We start from the raw sequence: 21,391 nt of genomic DNA on the forward strand, positions 1-21,391 counted from the left end.
GACGGGGTCAACCAGACACAGGGAAGGGCAGCCCGAGGGAGAAGGCGCGCTGTGCCCTGTGCCAGAACCTTCTCGCAGGGAACAGCAGTGGGCGGCACGGAGGGGGTGAGGCCCCTGACCCCGGGCCAGCATGGGCCGTCCCCGCGCCCACCCCGCGTCCAGGCCCCACGGAGACCAGAGCTGCTCCTGCAGGGGCGCCACCTGGTGGGGGCAGACGGCGACGGCCGCCTCCCGAGGTCCAGGTGAAGCGGGCGCCTTACAAACACAAACACGGGGGGCGGGGGGGGGGGGGGTGGGGAGTCTCCGGTAGGCGTGCAAATCAGGGGCGCGTTGGTGTGGAAATCAGAGGGGGCGGCTCAGAGCCATTGGGAAGCTGGAACCGCCGCCAGACTGAGAAGCAAGGACCCTAGTCCCAAGTGGGCTCATCCCGAGGGTGGGGGCTCAGGACCTCAACAGGTGGCTTTGGGGGCACAATCTGCTCATGAAGGGGGGCCTGCCCTGCGATGGGGCGGAGACGGGGCCCCTCGCTGCTGGGCTTGCCCTGCGCCCTGCTGCCCAGCTCTCCACGCAGCTTCGCGGCCCAGCATCCCGCATGCACAGCCCCTCCATTCACCCATCCATCCCACATGAGCATTCATTCATTCATTCAGCCCGCACGCGCTGTCTCCATTCATTCATCTATTTATTCATCCCCCCTGCTAATCCCCATTCATCATTCATCCCGCTTGCGCTGTCCCGCGCGTGCATTCATTCATTCTGCACACATCTCCCTGTTGCTCGTTCATTCATCCTGCACACCCCATTCCCCTTGCCCACTCGGTGCTGGCCCTTGCTGGGTGTTGGGGCTCACATATCTGAGAGCAGTGGGTGGCAGGGCCTGGCTGGCAGGGCTGGACCTGCCCAGTCCCCAGAGCTGCCCCTCCTGGCAGTTGTGCTTTGCTGGAGGCTGGCCTGGCCAGGCCTCAGCTCCAGGCCCACCAACGAGCCGGGGGAGAGGCCGGCCTTTATCTCCCCCCAAGGAGGCAGGGCCAGCTCAGAATTTGCTGGGCCTACTGCGAAATAAAAACGCAGGACCCTTTGTTCAAAAACGATGAAGAACTTCCCGACAGTGACCACAGAGCTGTAAGCCCATCAACCTTCTGAGCACAGGGTGACTGAGCAGAGAGCGACTGCCCAGGCCACTGCCCGAGAGGCCAGGGTGGTGGAGCTCGCTGGGAGTCCACGGTGCAAGGAAGGACCCAGCGGCCTGGTCCAAAGGGAATGGAGGAGCCTGACTGGAGCTTGTCGTTGTCACATCTTCACTCCCCTCAGTGTGACCACACAAGGCCGTCACCCCGAGCAGAGCTCCGACGATGGAGGGACTGTGCCCATCAGGAGTTTGGGGCGCTCCTCACCCTCACACCTGCCTGCACGGCACGTCTTGCTGTTGTTCACAGTGTTACTGAAATATAACTCCCATACTGGGCACTGCAACCGTTTTATTTTTTTAAAGATAGATTTATTTTTTATTGTTAAAGATTTTATTTATTTATTCGACAGAAAGAAAGGGAGAGAGCACGAGCAGGGGGAGGCGCAGAGGGTGAAACAGGCTCTCTGTGAACAGGGAGCCCAACATGGGGCTCCATCCCAGGACCCCGGAATCACAGCTCGAGCTGGAGGCAGATGCACAACCGACTGAGCCACCCAGGCGCTCCCAAGTCAACCATTTTATTTATTTTTTATTTGTTTAAAGATTTTATTTATTTATTCATGAGAGACACATGGAGAGAGAGAGAGAGCCAGAGACACAGACAGAGGGAGAAGCAGGCTCCATGCAGGGAGCCCGATGCGGGACTCGATCCCGGGACCCCAGGATCATGCCCTGGGCCGAAGGCAGGCGCTCAACTGCTGAGCCACCCAGGCGTCCCCCAAGTCAACCATTTTAAAGAGCATAATTTGTTGGCATTTAGTACATTTACGATATTGTGCAGCTTCAGTCTTTGGTTCCAGACATTCCATCACCGCAAAGGAAGCCCCACGCCCTAGCAGCCCCTCCCCGCCCCCCTGCACCTGCTGATCCACTTCCCTCCCCGACCAGCCTGCTTCGGGCCCTTCAGGCAAGTGGAGTCACGCGACACGGGACCCTGCGTGTCACACGGCGTACCTTTTGAGCAGACTCAACATTTGCACCCAACACCAAACGACAGAACTTAGTGGGACCCAGGATGGTGAATTCCGGGGTCCGGCCCCGCCTCCCCGAGACAGCAGCTTATTAATATGGTAATTCGCCCGGCAGCTGCCTGCGAAGCCAACTGACACCATCTCTTATTCTGTGTTTTCCCTTTTAAGGCAGAGGGTCATTTCTGTGGGGGGAAAAGTCATGTTCCCTTGGTGTTCCCGACTCTGGGGTGTGCAGGTGGGCGTGGGGGGGCTCACCCCCTTCCTCTCAAGAGGGACGAACAAAGAGGGGGGCTTGTTTGGTTGCCGGTCTGGCCGCGAGATACATGGAGTTAATCCAACGCTGTTGAATCGGGTTCACAGTTAGTGAGGGCGCTGGCGGCCTGGGGGAAGCGGCTCGCGCACCCCCTCCACCCCCTCTCCGGGGCGCTGCCTGCCCGATTGCCCTAATGTGGCATGAAATTAAAGCGGGATGCTCCTCAGCAGCAGGATCTGTGTTCTCCCCCTTCCCCTCTCCTCGTGATGAAGTCCTGTGTGGGCAGTGGTGGGGGCCCAGTCTTCCCTCCTCCCTCTTCTCAGTCCCCCCAGGGCTCTGCAGAGCCCGCACAGCCGTCTGTCCGTCTGTCCGCTAGCCTGGTCTGGAGCTTGGGGTGTCGGGATTGGGCGCCCCCACACCTCCTGCCACTTCTCCCCAGGTGCTCTGCTCGGGGGCACCCCCTTCTCCAAGGGCCTTGGGTGCCTGCCAGGTGTGATGGGTGTGGGACAGCCCCAGACCCCCCCACCCCCCGGAGAACAAGCGCTTCCCTAACCTGCTGTGTGCAGCTCCAGGGAAGGGGCTGTTTCAGGGACTGGGACACTCCTTCTGCATTGTTTTAAAATTTTTCTATTTATTCCTTTTAGAGAGAGAGGGAGTGCGTGTGTGTGCGAAAGTGGGGGCGGGAGGGGCAGGGGATGGGAGACAATCTCAAGCTGAGCAGAGATGCGGGGCCCCATCTCACGACCCCGAGACCACGACTTGTGCTGAAACCATGAGTCGAAGGCCTAACCCACTGAGCCACCCAGGAGCCCCTCCCTCGGCATTTTTAAGAAGCTTGATTCTCAGAATAAGGGGGGAAGTGGGTTCAGCAGAAGCCGCCCCTGCTCACAAACACGGGGCGGCACAGAGCAGAGCCCCACGCAGACACGCGGTTGTCTCCTTACTTGTGATGATTTCATTCATTTTGGGTGAAGGCTCCAAACGCTCCCGACCACCCAGGCCTCGCCTCTGGCGTAGACCCAAGCCCCCGGCCGTGCCTGCACGCTCTGCTACCCGGCCCCCCCGTGCATCCCAGGGGCAACGCCGGGCTGGACCAGGGGCTGCCGGACGCAGTTGAATCCCTCCCCGCCCCCGCCCAGGGCCTGGGCCGAGGCGCTGCGCGGGGCTCACGAGCGTCCCGTGACAGTTCCCCTCGCCCGGGGTTCTGCTGGAGCCGCCGGCTTGTGTCTCCGCTCCCTTGTTTGAGGTTATCGACTAACAATTCTCTCTTCGGTCCCACAGGGAGCTGGTCTGAGGCTGTTTGAACGCAGAGGCTCAACGAGGAAACATAAATATTTCATGGTCTGGACCAGTGAGGGAAGAAAATAAATAGCTACATCCTCAATTAAGTGTGGGCTTCCCACCAAAGAGTGTGTCCTGCCTTCGGATGTCTTGTTTTCTGCATCCTTTTAAGCGAAATCGCAAACTGCCAAGCACGCGCTGTGCGGCGGCGGGCGGGGTGGCGGCGGGATGGCACGGAGCGCCAGGCTCGTGCCACAGGCCTCCTGGAGGCGGGTGGAGGGAGCCGGGCCAGGGTCCGGAGGCCGGGTTTTCACCCCTGGTTGCCCTCAGGTCCGGGCCAGCAAGGACCCGGGGCGGACGCGTGGTCTGCGGGCGGCGTTCACTGCAGGCCTGGCTCCCCGGAGCGGCGGGCCGCCTGGCAGCGTCTGGCCTCAGGTTCAGGGGCAGGACCCGCGGGAAGGGACGTACCTGTCGGCACAGGAGACCCCTGGCAGCTGAGCGCCCGCACCCCGCATCGCTGGAGGCCCTCCTCAGCCTGGCCGAGCTCGCGTGGCATAGCTGCTTGCTGACCGAGGCTCGTGCTCCTGTGTGAGCCTTCTGGAAGCTTCCGGCACCACTATTCTGTCAGGTCATTAAGGCTGCCCGGCATCCAGCGCCCTGCTCACCGGTTCCTCCTCCTTTCAGCAGCAGCACGCTGCCAGTGTGCCCTGTGTCGGGACGAAGGCTGGCATCGGGGTGGGGCAGGGAGGCCGGGGGCTCCCACAGCAGGTGACCCTCGACCTGGACGCGAGGAGTCAGTGAGAGCTACTATGGCTTGAGGCGCTGAGCCTGGGACCCTGCAGCTCTGTGCTCAGTGGGGCAGGTGACAGCCCGGGTGGGGGGGTGGCAAGCACCTTCGAGGCGTCCAGGTTTACTCCAGGGGCAGCTGGTCTGGGCAGAGCGGCCCGGGGCTCCCAGAACCACCCTCATGCGCTTGGTCCCAAAGAGGAGGTCCCTGGGCTGCGGCCTCCCGGGGAGGGTGGGGCGTGTGAGTGGGGGCTAGGCCTGTGACAGCTGGGGACGCCCTCGGCAGAGCCAGGACATGGCGGCCCCCTCAGCCCCTCTGGAGGCTCCTGGGGTCACCTGCAGGGAGCGGCAGGGGCCCGCCGGGTGGAGGAGGGTACTGGTGTGGTCGTGGTGGGGGCTTCGGGGCTCCCATGCCTGAGCGGCTCGTCCTCATCCAGGGCAAGGAGCCGGGAGCACCCAGCTCGGTGCTGCCCCAGGGGCAAGAACCCAAACCCCATTTCCACCGAAGCTGCCTGTCGGTGTGTGTCTGGCACGCTCACTCGGCAGCACAGGGCTTTCCTGATCAGCCTGTTTCCCTCCCCCCTCCCTGGAAGAGCTCAGACAGATCCTTTGGGATGTGGACTTGGGAGGAGATGGGCAGGGAGAGGACTCAGCAGGCCGGGCAGGAATTTGGGGAGCAGGTGCCCAGTGTCTTCTTAGGGACATTTGAAACTTACAGGATGATCCAGGTGAGGCAGCAGGTAACCCACAGGAAGGAACACTGATGATGGGACTCTGATGCTGCGTTTGTATGCGTGTGCGTGTGCGTATGCACCTGTGTGCGCCTGTGGACCCGTGTGCTTGAGTGTGCACCTGTGTGCGTGCAGGCAAGCGTGTGCACCTGTGTGTACGTGTGCCTGTGGGTGTAGTGGCGCCTCAGTCCTGGGGGCCTCACCTTCCTGGACCGCGGCCTCCGGCGCTGGGTGGGCCCAGGCTCCAGGCCGCGGCTCCCATGACGTGGGGAGCGAGGCCAGCGTCACGGGCTGCAGGCTGCAGGCGTGGGGCCACCCCGAGGGCCTGTGCTTGCTTCAAGGCTCTGCCATAGCAATCTCGAAATTCTTAACGATTTTACCTGAACCCGAGCTTCATAAGTGACGTCTGAGGGGCCGCTGGAGCCAGCGCGTGAGCGGAGGAGAAGCCACGCGTGTCTCTCTTTTCTACGTCATTTCTTGCGTTTGCACGGAGCGCTCAGGAGGCCCCTGGACACACAATTCCGGGACACGTGCGGGGGTCCAGTGAGATCAGAGCGAGGGCGTCCCGTCGGGGAGGCTGGCAGGCGCCACGTGTCCCTTTGAACCAGCACTTGAAGGGGACGCAGGAGGCGGCGATGGGCCGGTGGGAGCGGGGTCCCCGGGGTGACGCCCTGGGCCGAAGGCTGACGCTCCACCGCGGAGCCACCCAGGGATCCTCTTAGGTTTGCTTTTATGCTGATATTGCACAACATGAGGATAAACAGTAAAACTCACGGTAATTACTCGGAATTTTAACTTTGCTTTACTTAGAGCCACATCAAATAGCACGAAAGAGCGCCTGGCAGCGGGAGGAGGGAGCGGCTTTGCTCTCGCCCCTCAGGGCGCGCTCCCGCCTGCACCCCAGCCTGCGGCCTGCCCTACCATGGCCTCCGGGTACCAGGGGCCTCATTTCCCAGCCCTCCCCCAGCCCCTTCCCACCTGCCCCTGCGACCGTCCTGGTGTCCAGTCAGTGTCGGGGTTTGCGGCGGGGCTCTCCCTGGGGACAGCAGCACCCCCATCCCACGCGACACAGCCTCACCACCTCCCTGCCAAGCCGCAGGATAGGGTGGGGGCAGCAGTCAGACCTCGTGGACTCCGGAGTGTTCTTTGGTGTCCTGAGGGCTGGTGCATCCTGGTGAGACTGAGGAACTGTGCTCGGGTGTGCCCTGGTCCCCTCCTCTCCAAGGAACTGACCCCCCCAGAACCCTCTCTGGATGGGCTGGGGCTGGGGGCGGGGAGGCCGTGGCCTGGCTAGCAACCACAGAGGCGGGAGCCTGGGCTCAGGTCCTGGCTGGACGGTGACCTCGGGCTGGGAAACGGGGCGACAGGTTCAGACCTCGGGGGACAGATGGGCCGAACCAGGCTCTCAGACTCGGGCAGGTGGTGTCGAAGCCGCGTCCGGGGAGGCTGCAGGCTCATGGGAACAACAGGGCAGGGAACACCCCTCACCCCCACCCTGCCCTCCTGGGACTCGGGAGGCTGCTTCTGTGTAGACTTAATTGGGGGCCTTGACTCCTGGTCCCTGGGGGCTGGCAGGGGACCCCGTGAAATTGTCCTGTCCTCAGCAATCCCGGCTGTCCAGTCTCAGGCTGCCAAGATCGGCTTCTTCATCAGATATCCAGTCAGAAAATGTCACATTATTATTTATGACGGGTTTAATAATCTCGGCACAATCATCGCAGGCAGTGGGGTGGAAAGTGCCAATGTAGCTTTTAAATTGTACATTCGAATTTGGTCATTGGCAGGAAAAAAAGGCGGAAAGCTTTCATCGCCACCCCCCGGTTCCCCCAGAGGGAGCAGGGAGGCTGGCCCGGTGACGAGGGTCCTGCAGGGGGGCTCCGGTGTAGACGGGACTCCATCAGACCCAGGAGGCAGCAGCGCCGTCAGGACAGACGGCCACGCCTGCGTGTGCACCGGCGAACTCAGGTAAACTCAGGGCCGGAAACAAACCTCGGGAGATAAATCTAAAAAGCAACGTGGGCGAGGTGCGGGGTGAAGTGCTGGATGTTCAGGGAGTCTGCCCGGCGTCATTTGACCCTCTTAGTTTGAGAGTAGAGTCCTGTGGTTAGAGCCAAGACACAAAGCACAGAGACACTGGAAAAGGCTGAGAGCCCCAGCCCCAGAGCAAGACCATCGTGGGGGACAGACACGGTGCTCTCCAGCGGGACCCGTGTGTGAGGTCGGGGTCGCCACGGGCGGGACGCGCACACGCTCCGGGCGGCTCGCTGGACCCGGACCTGCCGAGGTGTCCACCCATCCCGGGCAGGGGAGGAGCAGCTGGGATGCGAGGCTGCGGGGCCGGGGGTGCTTCCCTGCAACCGGTTGCGTTGCTGCAACCGACCGTGGACTGTGGACAAGCGAGGTCTGATCCAGGCCCCATGGCAGTGACCGCCCAGCTGGGTGGCCCCCCTCCTGGGCCTCTGCCCTCACCTCATGACTTCAAAGAGATTCCAACCATAGCGCTTCCCCCGGAGCCCCCCTCAGCTGTGTGGGCTCCCCTTGCTGCCCCCCCCCTGTGGTCAGACGAGAGTGGGAGGGCCAGACGCCAGCAGAGGACGAGGGCAGGCGGGGACAGGTCAGGATGGAAGCCTGGGACGCCTGGTGGCTCAGGTCATGATGTCATGATCTCTGTCCCAGATGGAGCCCCACGTTGGGCTTTCTGCTCAGCAGAGAGTCTGCTTCTCCCTCTGTCCCTCTGCCCCTCCCCACTTCCCGTTCTTTCTCTCTCTCAAATAAATAAATAAAATCTCAAAAAAAAAAATTCCCCAAACCAAGATAGAAGCTATGGTCACCCCTTCCCCCAGCCCACGGCAGCTTCTCCTGAGCCAGCGGATGAGCCCAGACCCGCCCCGAGCAGGAGCTGGGCCCCGAGGTCTCCTGGAAGGACGCATGTCCCAGCCCTCAGGGTGGGGTTGGCCTCCTGGGGCTGCTGCCCCCTCCGCGGCCTCTGTTGGGCTTTGCAGCCCTTCCGATTCTGAACTGGTGCCCAGGAAACCCCGAGGCGCGGGCTTTGCTCTCCTTACTGGATCCTGACTGATGCAGGTGTCTCCGCCCACTGGGGCCCCAGTGCTCACCTGCCCACAAGTGGCTTCCTTTTGGGTTGGATTAAGAGGCCTGGGCACCTCTTGGTCATCTGGGCGTTCCCCGGGGAGGCGTCTCCTCCTCCTCCTGGGCTTCTCCGGTTCCCCTTCCTCTCTTCGTGGATTTTCCTGGTGGGTTTCCATTTCTAAAAGTTCATGAACAGGAGAGAGAAGGGACCACAGAGGTTTTCTATGCAGGAAGAGGGAGGGAGGGACGGAGAGAGGGAGGGAGGAGGGAAGAGGGAGAGGGAGGGGGAGGGGAGCTGTCGCAGGTGGAGGGATCACTGAGAAATGGAAGAGGTGATGGTAGTGGCTCCTGCCAGGCCCCGCGTGCCTAATCTGCGCCTGTGTGACCCTGACGTGTGACAGCTCCGGTGCGCTCTGGGCCACTGGCCCCCCTGGGACGGGAGGAGACATGCCTTTGGAGAGCTGGCCTCTGGGGCTGGGCTAGCAGCGGTGCCCACCAGGGCTCACTCAGCCTTGGGTCCTGATGCCGTCCCGCCGCCCTGTCCATTCTGACGGCCCCGGGGTCGGGGAGGGGACGCTTCCCCGCGTTCAGCGAATGATGGCGCAGCCTGCCCACTCCCAGGGCGGAGGACAGGCCACTGCCAGGACCTGGGGCAGGTCCCGGCTCACAAGGGCTGGCCAGCCTGCTGCACCTGAGTGACTCGCTGGCCGGACGCTCAGCATGACTCCGTGGTGACAGGGCCTCCCCTTGCCCCCAGCCCAGGGACCCTCTGGCACCAGGAATAAGGGCGGCAACTCTTGCTTCAGCTCTGGCCCCGGCCTGCGCCTGCGGGTGGGGGCGGGTGGAGGTTTGGGGAGCCCGCCCCGCCCCCGGGCTCGGCGCTGTCCGTGGTGCTGACGGCTCCTGGCGGGTGCACCTGCCACACACCCCCACCCCCACCCCCCACAGGCCAGCTGCCTAGGCCTCCCCCACATGGGGGCGGGACACATCGCAGGTAAGGATGCGCAGGCCCAAGCCAGGGGCCCCGACTGGAAGCAAACCTCAGCTGCAGAGCCCTCCCCCTGGGCCCGCTGGGTCAGCGCCCCCACGGAGCCGGCTCTGCAGAAGTATGTGTCGACACAGACGTCTAGAAATGAAAGGAAAAGTGTCATATGCTCAGCGCTGCTCTGCCTTTTCTTGCTGACATCCAACCTGGACAGGGAATTCACCTGGAGAGAAATGAGGCCACAGATGGTGCACACGCTCTATAAATATTGCTTCCTTGAACACTCAGGTCCTAAATGTTTCTTTGTGCCACGTTACCCTAGAAACGGCGCAGCTCCTCAAACAGCCACAAACTCCAGAACCATCGTCACGCACATCTGTGACTTGGTGCTCAGAGCCAGTGCAGTTTTGAGGGACAAGAGGATGAAGGGGAGGGATGGGAATCAGAGCTGAGGGGACGGCGTCTCACACCTAAGCTGCTCTTTGACTCTGTGGAGCCCTGAGCCCCCGTGGGGACCCATGCACTCGCTTTGCTGCGTGGACAGATCTGTGGGGGCCTGTCTGCCTCCACACCAGCAGCCCCGCTGCTCCCGGCAGAGAGTCCAGGCCTGCTCTTCCCTGCTGAGCACGTGCAGCAGCCAGGCCCCATCCCAGACAAGAGCCCAGGCTGGTGGGCGATCCCAGGGACACTTGGCCCACAGGGAGGGGCGCAGGCCGGGGCCGGGAACGAGGGGCGCAACCCATCTCGTGGTGCAGGCGCTGCGGGGTGGCTCTCCCTCTGGCATTTCCCAAGCCGGCAATGCTGACTGGGCATGTCAGGGAGGGGGAAGCTGTTTGCTAGCTTGTCATCTTAAAGCTAATTATTTAATTACCCTAATTTAAACTTTTACCAAATTTAGCATCAAAACATAAAAAATCTGTGATTGCGGTGTCAGAAAGTAATAATATAATTAACTTATTTAGGGGTAACATATTAACTCAGTTGATTGCAAGGGGGTCCTGGAGGGAAACCGTGCTCGAGATGTGCAGGCATGTGAGGGGTCCCCGGGGCCTGGCGGTGGGGCAAATGCCCCTGGGAGGGCGGGGAGTGGGGGGTGCTGGGCGGGCTGCCCCCCACTCCCTGGGGCTGCATGTGGGCAGCCCCCCACCTGGAGGCCCTGGCTGTGACCGTGCTCGGCCGTGAGCGTTCAGCCCGGCAGATGCTGCTCCGAGGCCGTGCATGCACCTTGCTCTCCAGGAGCAGAGCTTAGGACGACGTTTCTCTGAACTGTGAGTTCTCGTCAGAAGAATGGGGTTAGTTCTCAAACCCCATTTCGTCTCCACCCTCTGCTGAGCAAGCAGCTATCTTCCCTTCCTGCCCCCACACCCCACCCCACGCCTCCAGGAGCCCTCCCGCCGAGGAGCTGGGTGGTCAGCGCTGAGTTGCCCCAGCAGCCCCGTGGGAACAGGCGCGGAGCCTGGGTGTCTAGGCTTCTGTTGGGGCTGGGGCACCGTTAGTATGGACTGTCCAGCACAGGCAACAAGACCCCACCATCACAACAATCTGCAGAGGTGACCCCCTGGGAGCCGGCTCAGGGCCAGCTTCGGCTCCGGGTGGACACCTGGACCATGCCATCCGCACTCACACACGGTCCTGGAGTTGGCGGGACTGGAGGCCTCATCAGCCCGCGTCCCGACCTCAGGGCTGCAGGACGCTCACCCTGGCCTCTGGAGCGGCGGCCCCTCCCTGCCGACCCAGGGGTGTTTGTCCCCGAGAAGTGCGCTGGGACTGGGCACAAGAGCTGGGCTCTGAGCAGGGCTTGCATGCGGGGCTCGTCTGGGAGGAGACCAGGGAGAGGGAGGCAAGAAACAAGAAAAAGTGGAAATGATGGTCAGGGAGGTCATGCTGGGCAAGTGGGGCCCGGTTTTGCCAGGAGCCCTTGAGAAACGCACGATCAGCTTCCAGAATTGTCTGCCCAGGGGTGCTCATCCGCGGGCTCCACTGCCCTTGGCTGAGAGGTCTCCCCCAGAGGCCAGCGCCCAGAAGCTGGAGGGAAGGGACACGCGTGGCGGCACGTGGGGAGGGGGAGATGAAGCCTGCAGGCCCAGCCTCCCACTGGCAGCTGCAGGCGGGGGACATAGGCACGTGGGGGCAGGGATCAGAGCAGTGCCCGTCCCCCTCGGGAGTCCCGCCCGCACGGGGAGCCCAGGTTCTGGCTCATCCAGGGCAGCACTGAAGCCACAGCCCTTCCCGAGTGGTCTCCGGAGTCCTCCGGGCTCTGGGATGGGCTGACCCGTGGGGGTGGCTCCCACCCGCGCTGGCTGTGAGGTGGGCGGGCGGCCTGTGCTGCTCTCTGCACACCCTCCTGGCCCGGGCGCCTTTCCCAGGCCCAGCGACCAGAGCGTGAGGCCTGCAAGGGCACCAGCGCTGGCAGCCTCACCCCCTCCTGCCCGCCCAACCTCCAGGTCTCTGCGGAGAGCCCGCACTGTGCCGGGCACAGGAATGCCAGCTGGCGTGGGTGAGTCCTCAAGGACACGCCAGGCCCCGGGGTTGGAGGGGAGGTGCCCGTCGTGAGCCCCTGCCCCTCCGGGGAGTCCATCCAGGGCCGGGGGAGCCGACGCTGACCCTCCGCCCCTGCAGGCGTGCAGGTGCCCGGGATGCGAAGCCTCCCTGCGGGCCCTGGGGGGCTCTCACAGGTCATTGTGCCAAGCGCTGGAGTCCTGCTGCAGCCCCTGCTCCAGGCCCAGGCCTGTCTCTCCGGGGCTCATCAGGGCTGGCAGGGCGTCCGCCTGCACGGGCTCTCCTGGGCCTGGACCCCAGGGCCGGGGAGCAGGGAGGTCCGTTAGGGCGTCTCCCCCCAGGACAGGTGGGGCCCCTCCCCCCGCCGGAGCTGCCCGCGCGGCTGCCCCGGGAGGGCCCTGACCGTCTGCTCTCGTGCCCCCACTTCTTTAACATGTCAGCGATATTTAAAGTGACTTTCTCGACCGGGGCCTAATTGATTTAGAGGTTCTGAGAACAGCCGGGGTTTCCGATGGGACTCCTCCTCCACACAGCTGCAGGTCGGCCCCGCAACGAGACGAGGCCAGGGCCAGGTGTGACCGGGAGCCGGAGCAGCGAAGAGACACTCGTGTCCCTTGAGCATTGGGGAAATTAGGACATTTGGTGCCAGACTGCCTGCCTGATTAGATTTCCATCAACTGGGGGACCTGCTGAGGCAGCAGCTAATCTGACGCAGCCTCGGCCGCGCTCTGAGCCTGGGCGTTTTGCAGAGACGGGGCTGCGTGGGGCCGTCCCCGGGGTGGGCTCCGGGGCGCTGAGGCCCTGCCGGTCTGTCTGTCCCCCCGCGAGCCATTCCCCCGCCTGCCCCGGCTCTCTCCCGCATCCCCCCGAGGGGCAGAGGGGAGGCAGACGAGCCTCGAGGACGCAGGCTGGGCGATTCTGAGGGACAACTTGCTCTCACAACTCGAGATAATAATATGCTGCTTCAAAAGCTGCTCAGCTGAGGAAATTGGGTGTTATGTCTTCCAAATAAAGGCTTTAATTGCCCCAAATGGATGACTGTGAAGAGGAGTCTGGCAGCAGAAGGCAGTTCCTCTCCACCCTCTGGATCCCTGCAGGTGGCGATGGCCCCACTCCCGCTGGACGCCGCGCCCTGACGGGAGCCCGTGCGGGGCCGCAGCCCCCCGGCCGTCCTCGGCCCCGGACGCAGGCTCACAGGACAGCTCTCCTGTGCTCAGGGGCGTCGGTGTCCCCAGACGGGGCCCACGGTGGGAGGATAGACCCAGGACAGGAGCCCTGGCAAGGAGCGCTGGGGGCTGCACCAGCTTGGTCCTGCCTCGGGGTGGGGGGCCTTACACCCCCATTTCAGGCACCCGTTTTTTTGCCTGAAGCTGAAGGGAATCTCTCTGAGTGTCCAGACAGTTGCCCCATCAGCCAGGGCCATGCTGGCTGCCGGCAGCTCCCCAACCTGGCGGTCCTTGTTCCCCCCACAAGGCCTTCCCCACCTCGGCAAGCACAGACTTACCACCCAGAAATGGGTGCTTTGTCTGGCCCCCCAAAATGTAAGTCCTTTTCTTCTCCAGCCACGGAGGGGAGCCACGCCTCCCACCCCCTGGCTCTAGGCCAGGCCAGAGGGATTTGGGGGTCCTCACCCCACTCCCACCTGCTCCATTTGCTCAGAGGGTCACTTCCAGGACCGGGCTCCCCTGGGCCTTGACTGCCTCGTCCTTGCCCACGTTGCCTAGTCCTGCTCCGCTCCCCACGTGGCAGCAGCCACCACCTCCCCTGGCTTGATGCGGCTTGTCAAGTCTTGCAAAGTTGTATGAAAAATGTTCTTTTAGGGTGCCTGGGTGGCTCAGCGGTTGAGTGTCTGCCTTTGGCTCAGGGCGTGACCCCGGGATTCGGGGATCAAGTCCTGCATCGGGCTCCCTGCAGGGAGCCTGCTCCTCCCTCTGCCCGTGTCTCTGCCTCTGTGTGTCTCTCATGAATAAATAAATAAAATCTTAAAAAAAAAAAAAGAAAAAAGAAAAATGCTCTTTTAGGAACTAGTCATGCTTTGGATTCTTTTTTTTTTTTTGTTTCATGCTTTGGATTCTTTAGAGAGACCCATGGTTGAAAGGGTCCCTCTGATGCTGGAACCCCCTCCCATCTTTCTGAAAAGAGCAAAAGGAGCCAGTATTCCTGAGGGGCCGTGGCCACCATAGGTGGCAGGCGGGGGATTTCAGGTGGCCAGAGCTCCGGTGGACAATTTCGACGTTACAAGGGTTTATTTTGAGTGTGTATTTGGAAATATTAAACCAGTATACCAAAGCCGTCATTTTACAGATATTTCTGCTCCGGCCAAAGGCTAAAAGAAGTATTTAAATCAATTTGCTGGGATCCCTGGGTGGCGCAGTGGTTTGGCGCCTGCCTTTGGCCCAGGGCGCGATCCTGGAGACCCGGGATCGAATCCCACATCGGGCTCCCGGTGCACGGAGTCTGCTTCTCCCTCTGCCTGTGTCTCTGCCTCTCTCTCTTTCTCTCTCTGTGACTATCATAAATAAATAAAAATTAAAAAATAAATAAATCAATTTGCTTACTTAGCGGAAAAAACTCCGTACCTGTCTTAGCCGGGGCTCCCCCGGAAGTCGACCCCAAAGCGGGGGTGGGAGAGGTGTCAGGGCCCCTTTAACAAAGTGCTTCAAACTGGGTGGTTTGGAACAACAGCGATCTGTGTCTCAGTCCCGGAAACCAGAAGCCAGAAACCCGGTGTGGCCGGCGGTGCCCTCCGGGGCTCTGAGGGCCGGGCTGGGAGCTGCGTCAGGCGCCTCTGCAGCTCCTGGCCCCGCACTTGCGGCCCCGCCCCCTGGTCTGTCTCCGCTTTGCCCGGCCTGTTCCCCGCGGCCGCGGCTGCATTTCTTGCCTTGCAAGGACAGGCACCTTGGGGCCCGGAGCCTGCCCGAATGCAGGACGGGCTCCTGAGAGCCTTACCTTGAGGTGGACCTACTTTGGGGGCAGCGCTCGGCTCCCGCAGGAGCACGGAGGGGCAGGGAGATGGGGAGGCTGGGGAGCGGCGTGGGCAGATGCTGTGGGCCGTGCCTGGAGGGGTCTCCCCAAAGGGGGCGGGCGGTGGGGCGGCTGGGAGCCGGGGCGGGGCGTGCGGTGGCTGTGACTGTGGCTGGGCCAGCCAGGCTCTCTCACGCCCTCTCCGGGTGCCGGTGGGCTGGCCTGCTGTACGGTAGCTCCCCCCAAGATGCGGGGCTGAAGAAGGGTCTGCGGGGGCTCTCACCTGTGTTGCGGGTCCAGACAGATCTCCGAGGCGAGAGCCGGGGTCTGCAATGCCAGCCAGGATGAGGCTCCCGACCCCAGGACCCCCATGGCTCCCAGTGACCCTGGAGGCCTCTTTTCTTCATGAGAAACACATCTGTCCTTTCTTTCCAGGGGACAGAACCCTCTCCCTGGACTCTGCATGTCTCTGGACTCTTCCCCTGGACCTTCTGTGCCCCAGGGAGCCTCCTCTGCTCCACAGCTTTGCAGGGCCTGGAGCTTCCACCATGTGATTCTGGTGGCACGTCCTCCTGCGAGGGCCAGGGACAGGCTCCAGGACACCCCCCCCCCCCAGCCTGGCTCTGCGGGTCCGTGGCCTTGGGCAGCTCACCAGGTGTGTCTGCTGCACCTGTCCAGGCGGGTGTGGACCGCCGCAGCCCCTCCCTCCAGGCGCCTCCCCCAGGCAGGCCTCCCAAAGAACCACATCCCTGCGAAGTGAAGGGGGATCTATTTTGTTTGTAAAAAGCTGATTATCATAGATAAATGTATCTAATTAGTCTCATTTGCTGACACACAAGCCTTTAATTGCCAGTCGAATAATTAGACATATCTGCATATGCAAATGAATACGGTTATACCCTATGTCAGTCTTTAACATGAATCCTCCAGAGACAAATAACTCTATTTCAGGACAGAATATGATATATTAATTTACACAGACAACTTTATTTAGAACCAGCGACTCTCTTGTTTGTTTACATAAAGTAATAACTGAAGAACCAGGAGCCATCTGGATGCCCACGAGCCTCTCCCTGGGTGGCCCCCCGAGGTCAGGACTTCCTGGGTCCCCCGGATGCAGGCTCCCAGCTCGGCTGCCCACCCCTCGCTGGGTGCTGGGGTGGGTGTGACCCTGCGGCCTGGCCTGTGCATGCTGGGTGGGCCCCCCCAGGGCTGCCGGGCTGGGGTCCTGGCTTCCAGCAGTGCTGCAGCCAGCTCCTGCCTAGGCTGGGTCAGCGGCTACCCTCCAGGCGGGTGTGTGCGGCAGCGTCAGGTAAAGGCCTATGTGCACGGGGGGCAGGGGGGGGCCTGAGGCCTTGGGGTCCCTGCTGGGGTCAGGCCTACCCAGCCTCTGCTTTTGGCTGAGCTCACTGATTCCCCCATAAGCCAGGCGAGGGAGCCGCAGTGACTGCCCCTGGGTGACCACCCGGGCATCTTCCGGTCTATCTGGATGGAATGTGGCCCGTGAGGGCGTTAGGGACCCTGCAGCATGGGGGAGCGTCCCTCCTGCTGACGACACCCCAAGCAGAACCTGGCCGTGGGGTGAGGCCCCCCAGGACAGCAGGGCCTAGCTCCATCCCCAGGCCTGGGTGGTCACACGGGTTTGGGAGGGGGAGGCAGAGCATGAAGAATTTGGCTCCATGGAAGGAGGACACACATTCCCTGCTTTCCAGAAGGACTCAGCCCCTCCACCCCCATCCTCCTGTTGCCACAGCAACCGGCTTGCTGACGCTGACTGGAGCTGACACGGGCCTCCTTCTCCTGTGGTCCCCTCCCTCTGCCCGCCAGGGCCAGGAGTGTGGTGGGCCGGCATGGTCGGCAGAGGGCAGTGGCAGGCTGGCCGCTGTGGGGTGGGGGCAGGGGGTCCTCCCTGGAAGCAGGCCCTGCATTTCGGGGTCTCCATAACACCCCCCCCCCCGCCCCCGGCACCAGAGGCCAGCACCCCGCAGAGCGCAGCACGGGAGTGACACTGTTGGCCCTCCTGGTACCTTTACGGCCCATGCCCTCCGCCCCCTGGGGCATTTCCCAGCGCTGGCAGGGGTGCTGCTCCCCCCAGCTGCTGCTGACACCCGGCCGGGCGTGCGCCCCTGGGAGGCCGGCTCACTGTTGAGCTTCTGGCCCGTGGGTCTAGGCCGCACTCAGCCCTGCAGCGGGTCGGGGCGGGTGGTCGGACATCTGACTGCGGCACCACAAACGCTTCCCAAGACCTTCTTCCTGCAGGAAGGACGGAGGGAACACAGGTCACGCTTGAGGAAACTGGTCTCTGAGGTGTGAGCATCTTTGGCGGCCGTGGGGTTTGGGAGGAAGCACTCACCAAGCTTTACTCAGATCCGTAAACCCAGTGGAGGCCAAGGAGGGGAGACAAGGATTCAGGAGACGCCCCCAAACCTGCTCCTGAAAGAGGGGGCTCTGCTGGAGGACAGCGGTCTGCACCCCAGGGACCGCTACCTGCCCTGTGTGTGCTTGTGTGTGCTCACGTGTGTGGTCACACATGTGCACGGCTGTGTGTGCGCATCTATGGGTGCCCGTGATTGTGCGCACGTGGGTGTGTTATCAGGCGCATGCTCCGCATCCGTGGCCGCATGCATGGGCGGCGCACCCCCTGCCCCACGCTGACGGCCACGTCCTCGGCACGGGCCCGTCTCTCGGAGCCTGGCAGCTGCACCGTGTCAGCGTGGCCGGCTGGCGGCAGCTCCCGGGCAAGCTGATGGCCGATGTCTCCGTGTCCCCCCCTCCCGGGCCACCCAGGTGCAGCCGCTGCGGCCCTGAGCTGCTCCCCTGGCGGAGCACGTGGGGACGGAGACACGGGGGCTGCTCTGGGTGCCTGGCCTGTTCCACTTCTCCCAGGACGGAGCTGGCCTTCCCACTGAGGAGGCCGGGGAGGGTCGCCCAGGGCAGGAAGGAGGCTGGCAGCAGCTGGCCCAGCGGGCGGGTGCCGGGAAGGGCCACACGGGAGGGAGGCGAGCTCGTCCCCTCAGAGGATGAGCCCGACGGCGGCCAGGCGTGGGGATCCCGGGCTCCTCCAGCACGCGGGCGGGCACACGCGTGGGCGACACACGCCCCTGGAGATGCCCTGCTCCGGGCCTTTCTTCCCTCACCGGGGTCCTCGCTCTGAGCGAGTCCAGGGAGCGTCCACCCCGACCTGGTTCTCAGGGCGATCAGCGGCCGGGCTGCCGTGTGCAGGCTCCGCGGAGCCCCCGAGCGCCCCTGACTTGCTGGCGGCCACGGAGGGCACCCAGGGTGGCGGTGGCCGCGGGCTGAGCTCCTGCTCACCTCCAGCCCCATTGGGGGAAGGCACTTGGTCTCGTGCCTCGTCGGCCGGCTCTGGGCAGAGTTTCGGCTCAGCCTCGGTCAGTGTGTCGGACGCGGGAGCGCGCCGGGGCCGGGCCTGGGCGTCCCGGGAAGGCCGGGTGGGGGGCGCGAGCCGCTGTAGTTACCCTGTGGACTCGGCGTCCTGGCCGGTGCCGGACGGGGTGCTGCGAGGGGCGTGGCCCCCTCCGCGTCGGAGCAGACGTGGGCTCGGGTCGCCGAGGGAGGGGCCTCAGGCCTCGAGGAGCCGCTGTCCTGCGGGGGATGTGGGTGCCTCTCGCCGAAGGGGCCGGTGAACCTGCTTCTGCGGCGCCAGCAGCCCCGCCGAGGCAGGAGGTCACAGCAGCCACATGATGGGTGGGGCCTGGGGCACCCCACCAAGATCGTGGGGAGACGGCGCCTGCCTTTTGGGGGATACTTGCCCCCAGCTGCCCTGTCCGCCTCCCCCAGGCGGCTTCCTACAAGTAGGGACAGAAATCCTGAGCGGCTTTGGCGGGCAGGGGGCGGGGGGGGGGGGGCTCCAGGGCAGGGCCCCCAACACAACCTACGGGCTGTCCTCGTGGAAACCCCTCAGCTGCGCCCTCAGCCTCTGTTTTGGTCTCGTTAACAGCAATTAGGAGAAACGGTCTAAAATACTTCCTTTCACGTGGTTTCCTCCAATGTGGAATGTGGGCGTTTCATCAGAAATCAGTCCAGAAACAGTCTCTGGATCAGATTTGGTTTTTTTAAAAACTGAACCCACAGCCTCCCCACCTACTGCAAGTGTTTGTGGGTCCCCCTGACGCAGCAGGACCGCGGACTCGTCAGTCGCAGGGGAGACACAGAAAGTCATGGGGGCTAAAGCGGCCCCTTAGGAGGAACTTTGGGGGGGGACGGCGCAACACACTCAGGGGGGAAATAACCTGTGGGCTGGACCACGGGTCCGCTTGAGCTTGGGCGTCCAGCGTTGGTTCCGGCACCGGTGGCGGGACCCTGGGGCCGGCGGAAGGGGCAGGCACCTCTGAAGCCTGACCCAGGTTCGGTCCATCTTCCTCGTCCAGGAGGCCTCTTCCCGCCACCCGGAGGCGCGGCTGCCGTGTCCTGCTCCAGGTCCCCTCTGGAGGACTGTGGGCCCTGCGGGGCTGGCCGGGCCACCAGGCTGCCACCCACACGTGCTGGCTCAGCCCCTGGCCCGTGGGCACCGCCGGTGTCTCCAGGGAGCGGCCTGATGCTCCCCGCGTCTGGGGCCTGCTGCGGCGACGCTGGCTTAAGATGGGGAAGCCTTCCAGCTTCTGCCAAGGCGTCTTCTTCGACTGTCAGAACAGAAAGAATTTTAGAAGCTATTGTTTATTGTGGGTTCTGGTTTTCATGATTGGTAAAGTCCTAAACGGTCTTTGGAGGAGGAGGAGGAAAGAGGAGGAGGAGGAAAGAGGAGGAGGAGGAGAGAGCACCGGCGGGGCTGGGGGACCAGATGGAGCAGGGGGCTGGGCTGAACCCCGTGCACGGCGCCGCCTCTCCCGGCCCAGCAGCCCCTGCAGCCTGGGCCACAGGCTCTGTGCACCGTGTCAGGCTTTGGGCCTGGGCAGGAGTGACACTTGCAAACCCGCTGGGCTCCCGGGAGGCGGGCCGCTGGCCGCTGTCCCAGCCCGTGGGCCGTGCAGGGCTTTCCTCCCCGTGGGCACAGGGACCCAGGCCCCGGCTGCTGCTTGGGTGAGGCCTGTTCCCTCGGTCCTCTCGCTGCAGGACGTGTGTGGCTGCTTCCCCTCCCGGCTCCTGGTCCTCCCAGGGCTTCTCTTCCCGGCTGGGGTTTTGTCGGGTGGGGGGGCCTGCACTGTGTGTCCCTGGGTCGGGGGGCTGGGCTCCCCTGGACCTTGGGCCGCCCCGAGGACAGACACCTGCTCCACTGCCGGGCTTCGCTCTCGGCACCCTGTGATGGATCTCCTCTTTCCCTTCGCTCCCTCCTTGGTAACATATTTCGGGGGGATTGCTGTTCACCAGATTAAGGCGGCTTTACTCCCACGGGCTGCTCCCGGGCTGGGGAGAGGCAGAGTCCCAGGGGAACGGGCAGGGGCAGAGCGTCGTAGCCCCCCAGGGACGACTGCACTCCCTGCGCTGCCTCCTGCCATCCCCCGGGGTGGACGCAGCCTCTGGACGCAGCCTGCCTCCGACCTCACGGGCACTCACGCGTCCCTCTGCCCTGGGGACCGGTTTTCCACCACGGTGGGTGGCGTGGTCCTCCGGGGAAGGGTGCCAGACCAGACCCTGCCCGGCCCCAAGGGCCCCCACCCCGAAGCCGAGGCTCCCCACCTCTTGGTCTTGGCCGTGTGGCCCTGAGCACGCGGGGTGGGGGCCGGGGCAGCTGCTTCACAGGCGGTGGCTCTGTTACCTCAACTGGACTGATGGCTACTCAAGCCTCAAGGACGTCCGTGATGAAATGCCTTTACTCAGGCGGGTGACGCTAAACACCATATGAGAAAGCCTCACACTTGACATGTTCTCTCTCCCTGGGTCACGTAACTGTTTCTTCTGCTCATTTGCCTGGTACCACCCAGGCTGAGGCCTTTCTATTTTGGTACAGACGGAAGCTTTTGGATCCTCAGGGCCCCAGATGTCCACTGGGTACAGGAGGCTTTGACCCACTGGAGCCATGACCTCGTGGACAAAGAAGGACCAAGAACTATAGGATTTAGGGTTTCCTAAGCTTGTTTCAGATGTAAATGAATAGCACGTTGGCTTTCGCTGCCCTGGAAGGACCTGCAGAGCTGGGGGGGGCAACACGTGGGGGGGCAGGGCCCTGTGTCCACGCGCCCTGAGCCCCCCCCCCCCCGCCCCCGTCAGACGGTCCTCGAGCAAGCGGCCCCTGCGGTGAAGGATGTGCGGTGCTGGCTCCTCTCTCGGGAGCGTGTGCCCCGTGGGACGCTGGCCAGCACCAGCCTGCTCGTTCGGGGTCCCCCCTGCCCAGTTCACGCACCAGGACTCCCGCGTGGCACCGTCGCACACACAAGGGACAGAGTTGCCCGCCCAGCAGAACCTGAAAGTCTCACCCGGCCCTGCGAGGGTGCGTCGGGCGGAGGACAGTGGGAGGCCCTGCGGCCTGGAGGGGCGGCCAGCTCCACACACTGACTCTCCAGGGCCAGATGCCACCCTCACATCCACCCATTCACTCATTCCTCGAACAAACTGGCCCGACCTTTCAGGCGGGTGGAAAGGAGGAGGGGGGCCCCGCCAGCCCTTGGGAAGCATCCACCAGCACCCTTGGCCAACTGGGAGCTAGTTCCTAGGGACCACGTGAGCCGGGGGCTGTGTTTGGAGTCAGGA

At 63.4% G+C, this 21,391-nt stretch overlaps 1 long non-coding RNA gene across 1 annotated transcript; it reads right to left on the reverse strand.

Moving 5' to 3' along the window:
- Positions 1–6,381: 6,381 nt before the first annotated feature.
- LOC144298881 (uncharacterized) lies at positions 6,382–9,557 on the reverse strand. The gene is made up of 3 exons (XR_013365756.1): positions 9,339–9,557; positions 8,325–8,476; positions 6,382–7,214 (listed from the first exon to the last, which is right to left on the reverse strand). It is a non-coding gene; the product is annotated as an uncharacterized LOC144298881 (long non-coding RNA).
- Between the last annotated feature and the right edge of the window lie 11,834 nt (positions 9,558–21,391).

The sequence above is a fragment of the Canis aureus genome, chromosome 26 (assembly GCF_053574225.1).
Source record: "Canis aureus isolate CA01 chromosome 26, VMU_Caureus_v.1.0, whole genome shotgun sequence".
Lineage (NCBI taxonomy): Eukaryota > Metazoa > Chordata > Mammalia > Carnivora > Canidae > Canis > Canis aureus.